Raw genomic sequence first — 11178 nt, 5'->3', positions numbered from 1 at the left:
CAGGCATCTGGTTGGCCGCTGTGAGTATAGGATGCTGGACTGGATGGGCCACTGGCCTGATCCAGGAGGCTCTCCTTGTGTCCTTAAGGAGGAATGATGAAAGCACCTGATCCTCATACCTGCATGATGCTGCACATCTTTCTCTGAGGGCGCATGGTGTGTCTGAACCCAGAAGACAGCAAGACACCGAGTCATACCGAATCTCTGGCTTTATGCTTTCTCTCCATAAGTCTTATCAGCTCAATCATCTCCCCCCTCTCTGTTTTATTCATCATATGCCTAACAAGAGACACAAGGGCGGAGGCTCGGGCTGGGTGAAGGGAGAAAATGCAAAACTGATTGCGACTGAAAACACGTAACTGTGCCATATATATTATGCATTATTTTTAGAAGGGGAGAAAGATTGCACAAGAAATCTTCACTTTCATGGCATTCCAAGCAGACAGTGGCAATTTGCTTCTGAGGCTACCTGCATTCTTCAGTTAACAATGGCTGTAGATTAAAGACTATTTACAGGCTCGGTATATATTGCCGTGGTTGGTGAAAAGGAGGACAGAATAAATTATGGGCGAATCGTGTGGGAAACGGGCTCTCTTGTGTTTAATGCCGTCATTTCTTTCAGAGTAGCCATTGGGAGCAGCGAGGGACTAAACTATCAGAAGACCTCTGTGAGATTTATAAGGCTGATAGAGAAAAGGATTGCCTGCTTCCTTCTCCCACCTGTGTGACTGTGTCACTCCTAAGCATCCTTGTGACAAGCACAGGTTCAAGGGGAAAGGGCCGTCCAGGACTGAGGTACAGTCATGGGAAAAAGCTTTCCCTATCTAGGAACCGCTGGCAGGGCATGCATTTTCACTCATAAAGCTTATTTTCACTTCATTTATTTATTTACTGCGTTCATATCCCACCTTTTTCTCCAAGGAGCTGAAGGTGGTGTACATTGTTCTCCTCTCCTTATTTAATCCACAGAAACAACCCTAAGAGGTAGGTCACCCAGTCAGCTTCATGGCTGAGTGGGGATTCGAACCCTGGTTTCGCAGACCCAAGTCCAACTCTCAAACCACTACACCACACCAGCTCTCGGTTGCCCGTATCATCTTACCAAGTAGCAGGGAGAATTGGGGTTTCCGAAATGGTCATGGAGAAATAAGGTAAGGGCAAGCATGCTAGATCACATCTCATGGTGACCGGTCCATTAGCAGGACCAGCCCACCCATGAGTCAATCTAAGGCAGTCACCTCAGGCGGCAGAATTTCACGAGACAGTGCCCTTGCCTGCCACTGCCACTGCCATAGAAGCAAGGAGTAGTGGCGGTGGCCGCTGCTGAGATCTCATGAGAGTTCCATGAGACCTCACAAGATCTTCTGAGATCTTGCCAGAAGCTGCTGCTACGCAACCCCAGTAAGTGAGCCATCGGAGCAGAGAGAGGTCAGCTTCCCATTCTCCACCCCTGAGCAACCTCTCTCCCCATCACCCCGCCCATCTGGCTGGGCTTCCCCAGCCACCCTGGGGGGCTTTCAACAAAACATTAAAATACTATAATCAATCAAACATTAAAAGCTTCCCTAAGTAGAACTGCCTTCAGATGTCTTCTAAAAGTCTGGTAGTTGTTCTCTTTGACATCTGGTGGGAGGGCATTTCACAGGGCGGGTGCCACTACCGAGAAGGCCCTCTGCCTGGTTCCCTGTAGCTCCAGAGGGTTGGGGAAAAACCTTGAACAGAATTAAAGGAAGACACAGAGGGGGGGGGAATGTTCAATTGTGCAAGGAGACTTCCTTATGCTGACAGAACATTTGCCATTGTGCTACTTTCAATACAACCCCCAGTATCTTCGAATTTCACTATTAGATTTTTTTTTAAAAAAAGAACAAGCCTCAATTTATTTCTCCTAAGGAACCTGCCATTTTCCAAACAGCAGTCACTAATCTCATCCAGCGCTTTGAAACCACAGTATCCAGCTATCATTCGGCTAATCTCAATTTCCAAGCTACCATGTCCCCTATCATCTCCGACAAAGATGTTCATGCCGGATTAAACCTGACAGGTCAGCATCAGGCAATTTGTGCTGGCCTCACATGTGGCTTTCTCATTTATTTATTTTTATTTTAAGATACGGCCTCGCTCCCGGGGCCTTCGCACCGTTTAGCGTTCAAACGCAGATACCTAAGAGCAAGGGAAATGTGTTTGAAGAAGGAGGGAAATCTGTCGTCTGTTGTATGCTACTCTTTCTTCTTGCTAAACTCCCCTCCTCCTGAAAAGCAAAAGGGAAACATATCTGGAGTGCCACCTCTTGGTTACTGAAGAGCATTTCCAGGGACAAGTGCAATTTTGCAGGAGCTTTGTGGACTAACACACACACACAAATATAACAATCTTATTTTAATAACACAAACAGCACAGAATGTCTGCCTGACAAAGTGAGAGATGGACTTATTTAATAGACAGAAACCAATTTCCAAGGCTGTGGGGTCGCTGTGCTTCCCTTTGCTCAAAGACAGTATCAAAGTACCAAGCAATCCCGTAGACTGGGGAGTTATTTTCACAGCTTGGTTCCCCAGGTGTTATGCACCTGATCCCACGGCCTGTAGATTCTCTGCACACCCCAAGACCGGCCCTATCATTAGGCAGCATGATGAAGAAATAAGCTTTAAAGAACCCGCAAATCGGTTGATCAATGGTGCCCACAAAGCCCCTTTCAAAGTACATGGCAACACAGTGCTCTGAAATTGGCGTCTGAAGATGCCCGGAATCACTATTTTATAATCCAGTTGTTGGATCGTCAGATGCCCAGTTCGAAATGCTGAGGAAAATACTAGGAAAGGTCACCCGATCCCATTACAACACCAGGTGATTGACAGGCGGGGAGCTTCACTTGCCTGCCAGACGTGGCCTGTGAGGGGTGGGCCTCTCATACCTGGTGTAGAGCAATACTGGGCTAGCTGGACCAATGGCCAGACTCCGTATAAGGCAACTTCTTATGCAAAGTTCTCCAGGGAGGAACCAGTGGTGATCACCAGGCTTAGCTCTAGGTTTTGGAGGGTCCTTGGGCGAGACGCCCTTCGCAGCATCCTCTTCTTCAGTGAGTCTACCTCCTTACTCCAGCAAGTGCAGGGAACTCGTCAGTGGGTCTGTGTTGGGGTTACGGACCCTTGACTGGCCTAGCAGTGTGGTGTGGTGTGGCAGTTAGAGGGAGGCTAGGGTGACCCTGGCCTTGTCACTGCCTCTCAGCCTAAAATACCTCACAGGGTAGCTGTCTGCCAACTCCATCTGGTATGACAGCTGATACCCTACCCGCCCGTGCCCTGTCTCGCCAGAGTGGTGCATGCTCTAGTTATCTCCCGCTTGGACGACTGCAATGTGCTCTTTGTGCGGCTACTTTTGAAGATGACTTGGAAACTAAAACTAATGCAGAATGCGGCTGCCAGATTGGTGACTGGGAACGGCTACCAGGACCATATAACACAAGTCCTAAAATATCTACATTGGTTCAATGTACATTCCAAGCACAATTCCAAGCCCTGGTGCTAACCTTCAAAGCCCTAAAAGGCCTTGGCCCTCTATACCTGAAGGAACATTTCCACTGTTGTGTATTGATTCAATGGTTTTTATATCTGTATTACTATTGTCTGTATTCACATTAGGGTAAAGTAACTGCCTTTCTGTTCCAGAAGGAACAGCTACTATTGGTTCATTTAAGCTGCTGCATTTGGATCCTCAGTCTTATTGGTTCCCACCAAAAGGCAGTTTTGTGATTGCTTGAGATTGTTCCCTCCAAAATGTATCCTTTCTAGCCAGTCTTCTGTCCCTATAAATGTAGCTTCCCTCTCCTCAGTCTCCAGTCTTGTTTGCCTGAATAAAGAGTGTTACATGAAGAAGGTGTCTCCTGCCTGCTATGTCAGAAAGCTGAGATCACTTATTGAGATCACCAACCCCAGGCTACAACACTGGTGTTAACCTTTAAAGCCCTAAACGGCCTTGGCCCTGTATACCTGAAGGAACATTTCCACCTCCATCGTCCAACCTGGACACTGAGGTCCAGCTCCGAGGGCCTTCTGGCGGTTCCCTCACTGCGAGAAGTGAGGTTACAGGGAACTAGGCAAAGGGCCTTCTCGGTAGTGGTGCCCGTCCTGTGAAACGCCCTCCCGTCAGATGTCAAGGAAAGAAACAACTACAGTGGTACCTTGGTTCTCAAACTTAATCCATTCCGGAAGTCCGTTCCAAAACCAAAGCGTTCCAAAACCAAGGCCCGCTTTTCCATAGAAAGTAATGCAAAATGGATTAATCTGTTCCAGACTTTTAAAAACAACCCCTAAAACAGCAATTTAACATGAATTTTACTATCTAATGAGACCATTGACCCATAAAATGAAAGCAATAAACAATGTACTGCAGTCACACAATCCATCAGTCAGTAGCTGAACTGGGTTCCACACAGTCACAAAAACAGAACAAAAAGATCCACAAAAACAAAAACGCAAAATAAATAGCAAAAACAGACAGAACTCAACACTCAAAATGGAAGTGTGACAGTTAAAATGGAAGCGTAACACTCAAAACGGAGCACGTTCAGCTTCCGAACAAAGTTCGCAAACCGGAACACTTATTTCCGGGTTTGCGGTGTTTGGGTTCCAAGTTGTTTGAGTACCAAGGCATTTGAGAACCAAGGTGCCACTGTATCTGACTTTTAGAAGACATCTGGAGCCAGCCCTGTATTGGGAAGTTTTTAATGCTTGACGTTTTACTCTGTTCTGAGGTTTTAATTGGCTGGAAGCCACCTAGAGTGGCTGGAGCAACCCCGTCATATGGGTGGCATATAAAGAATAAATTGTTGCTGATGTTGTTGTTATATGAGCAGCGAGAAAGAACCATGTATACCGCATTAAGCTCCTTAGAGGAAAAAATGTGGGATAGAAATGCAATAAGGAAATGAAGTAGATGATGAACTTTGGACCTTCAGCACACAAAGCAGATGCTCTCTCTATGACCTATGGCCCTTCCCCAATAAATGCAACTTGTGACACATGCAACCTTGAACATACTTCAGAATCCTCTGTAGCGTATCGGGATTTCTGTATCCGTTGTGCAGGGGTCCTTCCGCAGACAAGCTGATACGGAAAGTGGATTTTGAAGGTAGAACATATGACAGCCGCAGTCCTAGGCATTGCAGAGTTGCAGATTTCGAACAACTTATTGGTTCCGGCTAGTTAGTTACTGAAGTTTTTCTCCCAATAACTGTATTGATTGAAAAGACAAACAGGAGTGGGGGCTGCGGATAATACAACCTACAGCACATGTAATGATCTAGCTCCAGAGCTACAATTAGTTATTTCAAAAGATGTATGCATCTTAATTTTAGCAGAACGATTTTTATTCCCTGTTCAGAGTTATGGAAATGTTATTCATGAAGCGTTTGGAGCCCTCGCCTTCTGTTGTTCCTGCCTTTATTTACATATCATTATAATCCCCTCGTTTTTTAAACAAACCCACCCCCCAAAAAACTGAAGCTTATTTCAACTCTGAATTCCACCCTTAAATGAAATAAATTGCTAGTGTTTGTTTTCCCTTTGATCTGCCTTTACTTTGTGGTTCAATCCCTTTCTTCTCGCAGCAAAAACAAGGGAGAATCTTGCAGCCCTGAAGACTAATTTATTTACTGGGGTGAAAGCTTTCACGGGCCAAAATCCACATTGCCCAATACATAAAGCAGTCACTTAGGTGGGCCGATGTGTGCCCTGTGCGCAGAGGGAAGAAAGGAAATATATGTTCACGAAATGGAGGGCAAAAAAACAAGAGACAGCTGTAGGCATTGTCAAGTTCCTGTAGACACTACAGTACAAAGGAATACATGATGCAGTCAAATGAACTCCAGTAGGAGGGTGCCAAAGAATTCAGCCAAAACACGAAAGGTTTACTCTTACCAACACACAGACGCTGCAGTCTGTGATCATCCTATATCATATGCAAGCAGATCGGAATTCACTTTGCTTCTAAAAGCTTTTAGGGTCCAAGAAGAATATCTATCTGAATAGTTCATAGCTCAGTCTCTTGACCACTAGAGGGTACGTTCCCTTGAGGCATGGCCAGCAGCTGCATGCTTTCTTATGCTTTATTGGTTTTAAAAATAAAACAATACAATACAAAACAATCAACAAAAGACAATCCAAAATCAACACTCATTACCAAAAAAAAAAAAAAGGATTTTAGTTCACGCACAACTAATTCCAACATGGCTTCCAATCCCCCCATTGTGATTCCTAAATTACATTTTTTTTAACTGAGCACTTAACTTTATCTCTCCTAGGTTATTCGGCTGTGTTAGTTTTGTAAAGTTCTATTATTTCATGCAGAGTTCAATCCAGGCCTGCCAAAGAATTTAGATTTCTGCAATGTTCTTTTAGGTATTCTCTGTAAATATTCCACTCTCTATTGATTATTTGGTCTGTATGGTCTCAGAATCTTGCTGTCAATCTTGCTAACTCTGCATATTCTAACATTTTGTTCTGCCAATCTAATTTAGAGGGAATATGATCTCCTTTCCATACCTTGGCAATTAGAATTCTTGCTGCTGCTACCACATACATAAAAATTCTCCTTGCACTTTTTGGAATTTCATTACTCATTATGCCCAGCAGGAAGGCTTCAGGCTTCTTAGGGAAAGAACATTTAAACATTTTTTTAAGCTCGTTATATATTGTTTCCCAAAATTCCCTTTTTTGCAGTTCTACCACATATGGATCATAGTGCCTTCCCTGCATCTCCAACAGACACTCGACCTACATTTGGGCCAATTTTACAGGTGTTAAGTACAATCTGTAGAGCATTTTCACTAAATTCTCTGTGAATTTCAGGTCCTCCCTCCATAACCTTTCCCATGATTCCATTTGGATGTTATAACCAAAATCTCTGGCCCATTGTACCATAACAGATTTTACTTCTTCATCCTTGACCTCCCAGTCAAGGAGAAGTCTGTACATTTTAGAGAGCATTTTGTGTTTGAATTAGATCTTTTTCAAGTCTTGAAATTTATGTGGAAAAGCCTTGCTGTTTGTCCTTTTGAAATGTTTCATGTAGTTGGAAATATTGCAACCAATCAGTCAAACGGGTCTGAATTTCTTCATTTTTCTTTTTAATTTTAGCCCATTTTCTTTTTCTTCCAATAGATCTTTATAAGTTGCCCAGTTACTTCTCATGTGTGTGTTTTTAACCGAGAATGCTTCTGTCAGGGAAAGCCACCATGGCATCTTTGGTTCTAGTAAGTCCTTATACTTAGCCCACACCATATATAACGATTTCCTAACCACATGGTTCAAGAAGCCTTTGTGGACTTTGGCCTTCTCATATCCTAGGTAGCCGTGCCAGCCATATCTATTATCAAATCCCTCTAGATCCAGCAAGTCAGTATTTTTTAACGTCAGCCATTCCCGGATCCAGAAGAGAAAAGCCACCTCATGATACAGTTTCAGCGGGACAGAGTGGCAGCAGCATTCAGTGACACAGGGTGGCGGCACTTACATGACCTCCCATCACTGGCATCGCTGCAGCTTACAGGGAGGGCCAAGGGGACAGTGAGTTTGGCGTGGTGCGAACACTCCATCAGAGCCAATACAGCGCTCCCGTGGGTGTGTTTGCACCTTGCTGATACCACCTCCTCCTCCTGTTAAGCTACAGCGATGGAGGTGATGGGAGGTCCGGGAAGCAATGTTGTCCCGCAGGACAAAATGGCCACTAGTCCATTTTGTCTGCTACTAATAATGCTGATTGGTTATAGGTGCAGAACTACCAAAATAATAAAAAAGACTGCTTATGTCTGTAACGACAGCAGCAAGGGTGCTTCTTGCCCAGAGATGGAAAGAAGAAGTACCAACCAGAGAAGAGTTGCAGACCAAGCTGATGGAATATGCAGAAATGGCAAGGCTGATGGGAAAGATCAGAAATCAGGAAGACCAAGTATTTTTTTAAAAGACTGGAATAACTTTCTAACATATTTGAGAGATCCCTGTAAACAGTTGAAATCATTGGCAGGAATATAATGACACTTTCAGTGCAGCAAGGATTTTGGATACTGTGATTATATAACAGATAGATTACAGTAAAAGATGCAGGAATAAAATTTAGAATTGGAACCCATGGAGGGAAGGAAGGAAGATCTCAGGGTTCGGAAGAACCCTTTTTCTTTAATGTGTGGAAATGTTACGTTTGTGGTGTATAACTTTTATGTAAAACTAATTCAAAATTATTTTTAAAATAAAATAAAATAAATGCTGATTGGTTGTCTTCATCAGGGGGCCTGCATGGGATTGTTCGGCTTGACATGACAGGACCTGAATGCAAGAACTGAGGCGTCCCAGGCCTTTGCTATTTTGAATGTTGGGATTGAGATACGAGGGGAGAATGCCGAACCATATATTTGAGCATTTGCAGTTTTTACAACACTTCAGTAAAGGCCTTGCCATAATATGTCATAATCGCTTGGGTTTTTAATTTACAAGAGTTTTCTGAGTTTAGCCCAGGAGTGCCATCTACTGGTACATGTAGAAGCTGTGCTCAATACTTTGGAAAAATGAAATGTTCGAGCACATTGAAAATTGGGGTCTATGCCACTTATTTGAGGTTGTCACCTCTTTGTATGAGAGAGGGCCTGGGATCAATTACTGGGATCTCTAGAAAAAAAATATTTCGGGAAGCAGGATGAGATGGGCCTCAGCTCAAGAGAAAGCCACTGTCAACCAGAGAAGACAATGCTAGCTGAGTGAAAAGCACCTTCCTTCATAAGCTAGCTCAGGGGTAGCCATTGTGGTGGCCTCCAACTGGACTAATCCCTCACCCAGGGTGGCCCCACCCATGAGGTAAAACGAGGTGAGAGGATCCACAGAGACAGCAGATTCCGACGAAGATCTTAATTACCCCCTTGTTCCTAATGTAGATCTTCTCTCACCCCTTATTCCCCAGTGGGGAGTAGGGCGCCATTTTGTGTTTCGCCTCAGGTGCCAAAATGTCCTGACTGGCCTTGTCCCTCACCATCAACCATGCTGACTGGTTGGGCTGGGCAATGTTATCGATACATCACCAAAAATCGGTTTCAAGACTAACAATATGTTAAAGGTAAACAAAAATCAATTCGTTTTAGACCCCAAAGCAGTGGCTACCCGTGAGCTAGCTTATGAAGGAAGGTGCTTTTAGGGATGAGAGAAAATCTACATTAGGAACAAGGGGGTAATAAAGATCTTCGTGGGAATCTGCTGTCTCTGTAGATCCTCTCACCTCATTTTACCTCATGGGTGGGGCCACCCCGGGTGAGGGATTAGTCCAGTTGGAGGCCACCACAATAGCAGTTTCCAGGACATTGCCCTGTTCGCCCCTCCTTTGTTACATCCTTTTTTTCCCAGACATTGTGATATATTGTGTATCACGATGTTTACTTGGTGATATATCATGATCTTGAAAGCCAGACATTGCTCAGCCCTACTGAATGGCAGAGCCGGCCCAAGACATTTTGGGACATTTGTCAGGGGCTGGCAGGAAGCTGACGAGATGATGATGATGATATTGCCCTTTATCAACAGATTTGAACCCTGGTGTCCCAGGTTCCAGTCTCAGGCTCTAACCACTACACCACACTGTCTCACTGATTTAGTGTCACTGTCTCATTGACTTATTGCCAATGGGCTACAGTCAACATGAATGGAGCTGCAAATTACAGGCCGCATCATGTCCTTTGAAGTCCTGTAGACACGCTCTTGAATGTCACACTGACATCGTAAATGGTCGTTGTCCAATTTATCAGGCTGCCGCAGTCATTAAGTGTGCCATCAGTGTAGTCGGAAAGAGCAGTAAAAGTGGGGTTAATGAGCAATCATCCCTTCTAAGTAGGGTGACTTTAACATCCTGGTGGGAACAGGAACATCTAATGGGCTCCGACCGATTGGAACGGTTTTTTTTTTCTGATGCGGACTAATAACTCATATTACAAGGAACGTGTAAGAGATCTGCCCAAATTATTGCCTAAAACGACAAGGAAAACTGAAGAGGTCTTGGCACCTCCGAGACTGTGCACGAGTCTAGAATACTTCTCTCCCAAAATTGAGTAGTCACGGGATGTTGCACACATTTCAAGATTTGCCAAACGTTATTTGCATTTGGCGTCTGATAACATCTGATTTCAAGGTTCGAATACTCACTGGATGCTCTGCCTATTTCAATATTTGCCAAATATTGCCCGTGTTTGGCAGCCGGTTCCATCTCATTCCATGGCTTGATATTTGACAAGTCGGCGTTTGACAAGGCTTGGCATGTAACACTGAGCTTGATAGCTGGCGGCACGCGGTGGCACTTAGTATCCGACAGCCGACCTCGTAAGACTTCATATTGGATAAAAATTGCAAAACAATACGACATATGGGGAATGTGAGCATCCATTAATCTGGAACACAGGGGGGTGCTTTTGTTTCCCAAGTCAATTTTCCTATATGCCAGGAAAAAACGCCGGACAAGAACAATACTCTACAATGCTTTGGGGTTCAAAGGGCTTCATGCACATTATTACCATGTTGGAATCCAGGACTCATTCTGCATCTTTCAAGGCTGGTTTAAGCAAGGAGAGGTGACCTGCGGCTGCCAGAAAGGGGCTCTGAGCACATGTGCATCCATGGTTGCCATGTTGGCAACCCTTGTGCAATTTTTACAGCAGCCTCGTAAGGTAGTTCAGAACTATTATCTTCATATCACGGATGTGGATGGTGCATGTTTCTATGTCACAGGCTGGCTGGATGCAGAGGAATGGTGGAAGGGAGTAACCAACTGGGGAACCCCCCCCCCCAAGGGAAGGAGGCTCAGAACCTGGGATGTAGTGGTGAGACCATGATGAGTGGCCCGAGGAAGAAGACTGGGAAGAGGAGGTGTCAGAAGCTGAAGAGGTAACAGGGCTTAGTGACCAGGGAGAGCCTGTGGCAGACAGAAATCCAGAATCAGAGGCAAAAGGTAAAGTAGGAAAGTGGTAAGAGAGAAGAGGGAGAGATGAATCACAGGTGTCTCCACATCCTGCTATGACAAGCTCCCTCCCCTTGCTGGTCTCCCATAACCAGAAGAGGCATGCAAAGGGCGGAGGAGAGGTTGTCTGCATGCAGGCACAGTCTCCGATTGCTTGGGGAAAGCCCTGGTGAGGAGACAGAGACTTTCAGT

Source organism: Lacerta agilis, chromosome 4 (genome assembly GCF_009819535.1).
Source record: "Lacerta agilis isolate rLacAgi1 chromosome 4, rLacAgi1.pri, whole genome shotgun sequence".
Lineage (NCBI taxonomy): Eukaryota > Metazoa > Chordata > Lepidosauria > Squamata > Lacertidae > Lacerta > Lacerta agilis.
The sequence above is the reverse complement of the archived record's forward strand: the minus strand, read 5'-3'. Positions refer to the sequence as shown.